General features: G+C 44.6%; 2 long non-coding RNA genes across 2 annotated transcripts in view; one reads left to right on the forward strand and one right to left on the reverse strand.

Annotated features, from left to right (window-relative positions):
- LOC109291720 overlaps positions 1–2,570 on the forward strand; it is a 19,196-nt gene extending 16,626 nt beyond the window's left edge. Inside the window, exon 3 of the long non-coding RNA XR_002095932.1 lies at positions 2,465–2,570. This is a non-coding gene — a long non-coding RNA (uncharacterized LOC109291720). The remainder of the gene's footprint in view (positions 1–2,464) is intronic.
- The window catches only part of LOC109291722, an 8,961-nt gene extending 1,849 nt beyond the window's left edge, over positions 1–7,112 (reverse strand). The window contains exons 1-2 of the long non-coding RNA XR_002095934.1: positions 6,995–7,112; positions 2,587–2,593 (exon numbers count right to left, since the gene is read on the reverse strand). This is a non-coding gene — a long non-coding RNA (uncharacterized LOC109291722). The remainder of the gene's footprint in view (positions 1–2,586; positions 2,594–6,994) is intronic.
- Between the last annotated feature and the right edge of the window lie 1,313 nt (positions 7,113–8,425).

An 8,425-nucleotide genomic window follows, 5' to 3' on the forward strand; every position in this document is an offset into this window, starting at 1 on the left:
TTTTTTTTTTTTTTTTTTTTTTTTAAGTTTTCAACCTAAAATAAATGATGGCCCTGTATGTTTCAGATGATCAGCAATGTGAAAACTTTGGAGAAAGGCTTGGTAGCAAGTCTGGAATTGGCAATTATACGTTTTAGATACTTATCTAAATTTCTTGAGTCTGCACACTTAGCTGGCGTTAAACAAAATATACAGTTCCTGCTTCTATAGAACTTCTTTTAAAAATAACAGGAACCAGGTGAGAACCAGGAAATGAAGATATGCATACTATTGAGAAATGAAAAGAAAGTTTTGGAAAAGTATTGGAAAAAGAAATTGGACAAAGAAGTTTACCTGATATCCCAAAAGTTTGGATCTTTCTTAATCCATGTTAGTTTGCATGTTCTTAACCTATACCTGTATGAGCTATTAACTACCAGCACAACATTCATTTCAGTATATAAAAACCAGGTGCCAGTATAGAGAATGTAAAAAATATAGAAATATCTGTTATGAAAAATTAGTTCTAATAGAGTCAACTGTGTTACAGTTGCATGAAAGCCAGTCACTCCCATGTTATAGAGTTAGTCACTTCCTTTTGAGACATACATACAGTGGAATTTTAAAACAGAGCATGGTCAATGACGGTCATGATAAATTATACTAAGTAATTTGACTTCCAGTGGATTTATATCTTCAATCTAAAATACAGAAGCCTAGAAGTATTTAGTGAGAGAAACAGATAATACTACCATTAATAGGATTTCAAGTTTTATTATAGAAAATCTATTTAATCCCAAGAGCACTCCTCCTTTTCCCCCCTGTATGTGCCACAGCTAGAGCTCCCTTACTAATGGTATTTGGTGTATAGTAAGAAAGATGAATATTGCAACTTAGGTTTAATGTCCTCTCCTTTTTCATTCCTTGTGCAGGACTGAGTAAGAAGGATAAGTAAGAAGTAACGTGGGACTGACTACACATCTTTGCTAACCTCTAGAAACATATTTAATGCTGCTTACAATAAACTTCTATAAAAGAAGGGGCAATTATTTTCTATGACCAAAATGCCTTTTACACCCTTTAGCTTGCCATTTTTGGTTCATTTTTTTCCTTGAAGTTACAGAGAGTATACCTACTTCCACCTTTACTGCTTCAAGTGCAGGATTGATCAGGGTGACTGAAAGGTTTTTACTCTTTGGTAGCTAGTAAAAATTTGTGGACTTAATCCAATTCTATGTGCTCATCTGACAAAAAACAAGAATTTGCAGTTCTAGTGTGGATAACACTAAACAGTTGGTGAATCCCCAGACGACAAAGTGTACACACAAATCCAGACAACATGACAGTATTGTACACTTGTACAATGAAAACACAAAGCTTCCCTCTCACTTGGGAACCCTCCATAATTCTCTCTCTCCAAAAGGAGCAAACCAACTAAACCTTTCTACATAGTATCCCTTTCAGTTTGACAAATAGTTCCAAGCCATAGTTAAGTACGTTAGTGTCAAAGAGGTCACTCATGAAAATATCAGAAAACCTTTACCTTTTTTACCTAAACAATCTACTTATTGTATTCAAAAAGCATAAAGCAGGATGGGGAGGTATGCCTGGTGGGACCAATTGCCATGCATTTAGTCGCTTTCCTTTTTGGATTGAATGCATTTGTTATTGGTTGACAAGGAGGGAGACTTAGTGTCTCCCTGTGGTCTGGTCCAGGAGAAGTGGTTGTAGCCTGTAGATGGGCCTTCTCAGGACCTGGCATTCTCGCTGCTGTCCTCCTCACTTGCCCACCATGCTCTATTAAGAAGAAAGAGAGATCTTATGAAAAGAGGTTGACACATGGTAGTGAGGTACAGATGCTTGGGCCACCACCACAAGGCTCTGCCTCCTCTACACCCTGCCCAGTCCCAACTGGTATCCATGTAGCATGATCCTAGTTGATTGAGCCTCTCTTCCCCAGGCATGATGGCCAGGTTTAATTAACTCTGTTTATTTTCTTAGCGGGTACGCCCTCCCTCAGTTCCTTCAGATGGGGTTATATCTTTTCTCCCCCCTTCTTGGGCACAAAAAAAAAAGGAATGCTTTGGTCTCCATGATTTTCCTTGTCTAGGACCCATGTCTCCCCTGTAACTGTCCTGACAGGGAACCGGTCACTGTTTATTTTAAATCTGGATAAGTCCCAGGCCCTCTGACCTCTTCCCTCTGATATCAAGCATTCCAGTTTTCCCTCTCTCAGTCCTTTTCTGTGTGTCTGGGTTGCTGGTTAATTAGCTCCTCTCATCTTCCTCCTGGTGACCACGGTTAGAGGTTCATCGGGGCGCATTTGAACCTATCTCACGCAGCCGATGTGTCCTTAATCTGTATAAATTGTCCGTGCCTCTGCACCGACTCTCAGCAGGTTCCTCTCACTACCACTGCCTCTCTCTCTCTCCCCTCTCCAGGGAAGAACTCACTGCTGGCTGCCTCTTCAACAGGTCCTGGCCAGGGTTGCTGGCCAGTCAGTGCCGGTTCCAGTGGAGGACCCCTGCATCACTGGAATCTCCCTCTTGGCATCTAATGTCATAGCACCAGTAGGAAGCAAGCTGGACTCACCTTTGGTATGTACACTATCCTTCTCTCCTAGCCCTTGGAACAGGCCGCGGGTGGTCCCCAGTTACACGCCCCCCTACTTAAGTTCTGAATCATTTCCTTATCATCCATATAACCTACCACCAAACGTTCTGGTACTTCTCTGTCCTTTAAATTTCTCACCCTTCTGGACTGGGGCTCGTCTCTCCTGAGGTTTGTGATAAGAAATCCGTGGTCACATTTCATTTCCTGTGGAACTGTTCTACAGAGAAATAAAATGGCTGAAGGGCTGCATGATTCTTGCATTAGCAGTCTTTGTGGGCTGCAACCATTTTAAAGGGGTGGGTGATCAGCAAGAATTTCCTCCCCATCAGGTAGTACCTGAAGAGTTCAATACCACATTTAATTGCTAGGCATTCTCTCTCAGTGGTCGAGTACTGAGTCTCTGCACTTAATAATTTCTGACTAGCATAGGTTATGGGCCACTCTTCCCCTGCAATGCCTTGGGACAATACCACTTTTAATGCAACTCCTGAGGCATCGGTTCTCAAAAAGAAAGTTTTAATCAAAATCCAGAGTGTATAGCAATGGACTCTTACCTAGGGCTACTTTTAACTTTTCAAAGGTTAGAAGTGCTTATTTGGACCACTGAAGGTCTTTCCTTCCCCGCCCCCGCTTCTGTTATGTCTGTTAATGGTGCCATTCTGAAAATCAGGAAATAAAATTTCCAGTAATAATTGGTCAACCCTAAGAAGGCTCTTAATTGTTTCCAATTGCTGGGAAGTCAGTAGGTCCTTATGGCCTCTACCTTATAAGCTACAGGTTTGATGCAGCCCTAGTTTACCTGGAACCCTAAGTATCAGGTCTCCTTTTGCCCCAGTGAGCACTTTTTCAGATTAGCAGTTAAGTCTGTGTTTCTGAGTTTGATTAAGACTGCCTGTAAGTGTTGCAAATGCTGCTCCCACTGTTCCAAAAATATAAGAATATCATCAATACAGGCTGCTGCATATGCTTGGTGTGGTGCTAATACTTTGTCCATGAGTCTCTGAAAGAATGCAGCTGCCCCATGCAGCCCAAATGGCATTTGAGTAAACTGGAACAACCCCCCTCCCCCAGCATCCCAGAAGCAGTTTTCTCTTTATCAGTGTTCACCATGGGGATCTGCCAGTACCCCTCATTTAAATCTAAGGTGGATATAAATTAGGCTTGGTTTATCCTTTCAAGCATGTCTTCCACTTGTGGCATGGGAAAGTGCATGCCATTGCAGTCGGCACTGCATTTAGTTTTCTCTAGTCAATGCATAGTACCATGGTTCCCAAACTCTGACAGATTGCACATCACCAATTTAAAACGATACAACCTTAAGTACCACCAGCAAATTTTTCATACACATAGGTAACAGACTATGTATTAGAACAACATCAAGACGTTTAGTAGTCATAAAACTTTGTTTCATCAGTTATGGTAGCCATATAAAATGTGTCTGCCAAAAAGGCAAGCCTTGCCAACCACAGCTCATCCATGAAACAGGCTGAAAACTCAAAATTAAAGTCACTGAGAAAAATCTGCAACTTAGTATGGAGTTCTAACAGAGGAGGGCCAACACCTTTCCATGAGAAAACAATTTCAATTTGGTTTGGAGAAGAAGCTTTTCATGCTCACTCCTTATTTCATTGGACAGAAGAGAACAATTGTGAATTGAGTGGCCTTTGATGAAACTGACCACTTTTACTGCCTGATCTAAAACAACCTGAAGATTGGCAGGCGTTGTCTTGGCTGCTAGAGCCTCACAATGTATACTGCAGTGCGTGAATTTGGCAGTGGGTGCAACTTCTTTTACTTTTGCCAGAACACCTCCTGACTTGCCAGTCATGGCTCATGCCCCATTGATGCACATGCCAATACAATTTTGCCACTGTAATCCATTACTAGTTACGAAGTTATCCAAGTTCTTGAATATCTGTTCTGCTGTTGTACAACTTGACAGGGTGTCACAAAACAAAAAATCTCCCTTAATTGCTTCAAACCTTACATATGCAAGAAGTTGAGCAAAATTCGTTATATCTGTACTTTCATCTAATTGCTATGAAAAGTACTTGCTTTTCTTGATGCTTTCATTAGTTTTTCTTTCACTTGGCAAGCCACATCTTCAATTTTTCTTGATACTGTGTTGTTCGACAAAGGAACAATGTCCAGCTGTTTTGCAAATTTCTCTGCAAGAACAGATGAAATGTTGTCTTTCAGGGCAGAAAGCATGACAGTCTCATCTATTGTATGTGCATTTCCCATCTGAGCAATTCTTAAATTTACTTAATATGATGCTTCCAAAACCCTTGCATTAGCACCACTTAGTGAGGTCTTGGAACTGGCTGAGTTTTCTTTTAAAGAAATCAAGAGGTTTGTCTTTAAAAGATTTATGCTTTGTATGAAGATGCCGCAGAAGAAGCAAAGGTTTCATGCAGTGGTTTGATAAGAGTTTGTAGCAAATCACACACTGAGGTATTGGCTCACTTTCTTCACCACTCCAGGTAAATCCAAATTCCAAATAGCTGGGATCATACTTTCTTGAAATCTTGCACTTACCAACTGTTGCAGGAGGTGGGCATGTTTCAGAAGTGCCAGCAGCCTCCTCACTTAATCCAGCAATGCGAGCTGTACTACTTTCTGGTAAATCAGCAGCTTCTTCAAGGTCTAACTCTCTCGATTCCGTAGAGGTCCCTTTTGTTTCAGTGTGCTTTCTCTTCAGAGAAGTTGAAGTCAGCCACCTTTCCATTGTGGTATTACTAGTATTTATGCAACAGCTTTCGATTGTAATGCTTGCTGTGCATAATGCTACAGTAGCTCAAACCGTAGAAATTCACCCTCATGCAACCAAAGCCACGATGGTGAACCTGCGCATAACTTTTAGAAAGTTCAAGAGAAAACAGACAATTCTACACGGGCTTCCCCTCCGGATCTGGCTCAGCTGCATCCGGTCCCTCTGCCCCACTTACCTTAGGGGGAATCAGCTGCTGCTGCCCTCGCTGCTGGCTCTGCTGCTGCTGTGTCCGCCTCCGCTTCGGGTCAGGTAAGGGGGATCCCTCCTCTTCTCCCTGCTCCTGGCTCCCGAGTTGCTTGTTGAGCTTCTATTTTTTCACTCAATTCTTGCTGCTGTGTTAAAAGCATGATTCAGGCCTCAGCCTTTTGGGACCTAGCTCTCACTAATTCCTCTATTTGTGCTCACTGGTTTTGGAGCAATCATAAAGTTATGCCATGGGCTTGCTGCTAGTCTTGGGGTGGTTCCAGATATGTACCAGCTGAGTCCATTTCTTACTTTGCTTGTTAATGAGGCCCCCAGTCCTTGTTGAAGGAGTTCAGGAGATTGGTGATGTTTCCAGCCAATGTATCAGATTGTAGACAGGGCCTTCTCAGCACCCAGCGTTTTCACAGCTGTCCTTATTCACCTGCCATGCTTTATTAAAGAGAAAGAGATCTTGGTGAAAAGAGATGGACAGCTGCTAGCATGGTAGTGAGGTGTAGTAGTGCTGGCTACTGCCACAGAGTTCCACCTCCCCTACACCCTGCCCAGTCCCAATCAGCGTCCACTTAGTGTGATCCTAGTTGATCAAGCCGTTCTTCCCTAGATGTGACAACCATTAACTCAGCTTATTTTCTCAGCAGGCATGCCCTCCCTCAGTTCCTTCAGACAGGATTATATCTTTTCTCCCTACTTTCTTGGGTACAAAAAAAAAGAAGGAACACTGTCATGGGACAGGGTCCCCAGGGATAGCCGTGGGACCCCTAGGGCCCCTTGATCAGGCCAATTCAGCCCAATGGGCACCTTCTTTCTTGCTTGCTATGTCTTGGTGTAACTATAATAAATAGGGATGCTGTCCTCAAGTTTGTTCGGACACAGTCCTAATGGACCACACTGAACCCTGTGGGTTATTGGACCCCCTTTTGGGTTCCGCTCCAAAATGGATGTCTTGGGACACCCTCAGCCTTATGGGCTAGATGTGTGGTACCAAACTGCCCTTTTACCACGCCCCAAGCCTCACAGATGGTATTCACACAGCATCCCACCGAGGCCTTAATTTCACTTGGCCTCTGAGTGTCACTGGGCTCTCCGCAGCCCTGTCTCTCACTGCGCCTCCTCTGCGCTGGGTCTGTGCACCACGGATACTGCGCCCACACTGGCGCTGGGGTCTATGCACCCTGGATACTGCGCCCACACTGGCACTGGGGTTCTCACACTGTAGTGGGTCCCCAATGAGGCCTCCTTTTTCCCCAATAGCCTCAGCCCAATCCACCGGTTTCCAAACAGAAGTCAAAATACAAGCCCCTGGGCTATAACATAATGCAAGCAGCTCCAGGTGTACTCTGTCCCTTTAAATGAATCACCCTTCCCCGAGAACAACATGCCTTGGAGGCCAGGGTCTGGTGAGCTCCTAAAGTCCCTTAATCTTACCAGAAGCAGGAGATGGGCCATCAAGCCTCTTCACTCAGCTTCCTCTAGGAGAGCTCCTTTCCCCTTAGCTGCTGACAGGGAACTGCTCCTCTGGCCCCAGCCCTGGGGTTTATATATGCCCCAGGCCCTGCCTCCTCCGGTTAGCTGACCACCGGCACGTGCGGGCTAATTCCCTCATTCCTGTGGCTGTGGTAACTTGCAGCTGAGGTGTTTCTGACTGACTGCTAGTGCTCTCTCCCTAGCAGTTTCAGCCCTTAAAGGAGCAGGCACCTTAGTACCCTGCAACAAACACCCTGGTCAGGGTCTTTTTTTATGTGATTGTCCTTGTCTAGGACCTTTGTCTTCCCTGTAGTAGTCCTGACAGGGAACCGGGTCACCATTGATTTTTAAATCTGATAAGTCCCAGGCCCTCTAGCCTCTTCCCTCTGATATCAAGCATCCCAGTTTTCACTTGTTCAGTCCTTTTCTTTGTGTTTGGGTCTCTGCCTAATTGGCTCCTCTCATCACCCCTCCCTGGGTTTGTCCTTCTGGATGACTCACTATGGCTAGAGGTCCATCAGGGTGCATTCAAACCTGCCTCACTTGGCCTATGTTTCCTTAATCTCTATGAATTCCCTGTGCCTCCGCATGGACTCTCAGCAGCTTCCTTTCACTGCCTCTCACTCTCCCCTCTCTGGGGAAGAACTCACTACTGGCTGCCTCTTCAATAGGTTCCTCCAGGTTGGTGGCCAACTAGTTTTGGCTCTAGTGGAGAACCCCTGCATCGCTGAAATCCCCCTCTCAGCATCTGATGTAATTGGGCTGCGACAGCAAAATTGTCTTGCCTTCAGTAAGTATGCTTCCCTTCTCTCCTAGCTCTTGGAACAGGGGCTGTAGGTGGTTCCCTGTTACACAGCCACTATGGGGAGGTCAGGGAATGAGGGGTCAAATGTCCATCCTCTCCTTATTATGCCAGACTGCTTTTCTACCTCTTGCAAGTTTGAGCTTTCTTCAGAACTTGGCATTATCATAGAATCACAGAATCATAGAATCATAGAAGTAGGGTTGGAAGGGACCTTGTACATCTTCAAGTCCGACCCCCTGCCTGGGCAGGAGGAAAAAACCTGGGCTCAAATGATCCCAGCTAGGTAGGCATCAAGCCTCCTCTTAAAGACCCCCAGGGTAGGAGCCAGAACCACTTCTCTTGGAAGTTGGTTCCAGATCCTAGTCACCCTAACTGTGAAGTAGTTCTTGTGGATGTCTAATCTAAACTTACTCTCCAACAACTTGTGGCCATTATTCTTTGTTATGCCAGGGGGTACTAGGGGAAACAAGGTCTCTCCCAAACCCTTCTGGTCCCCCCTAGTGAGTTTATAGACAGTCACCAGGTCCCCCCTCAGCCTTCACTTGTGAAGGTTGAACAAGTTCAGGTCCTGCAGTCTTTCAACGTAG

This window comes from Gavialis gangeticus, unplaced genomic scaffold (assembly GCF_001723915.1).
Source record: "Gavialis gangeticus isolate Ggan-Ray unplaced genomic scaffold, GavGan_comp1, whole genome shotgun sequence".
NCBI lineage: Eukaryota > Metazoa > Chordata > Crocodylia > Gavialidae > Gavialis > Gavialis gangeticus.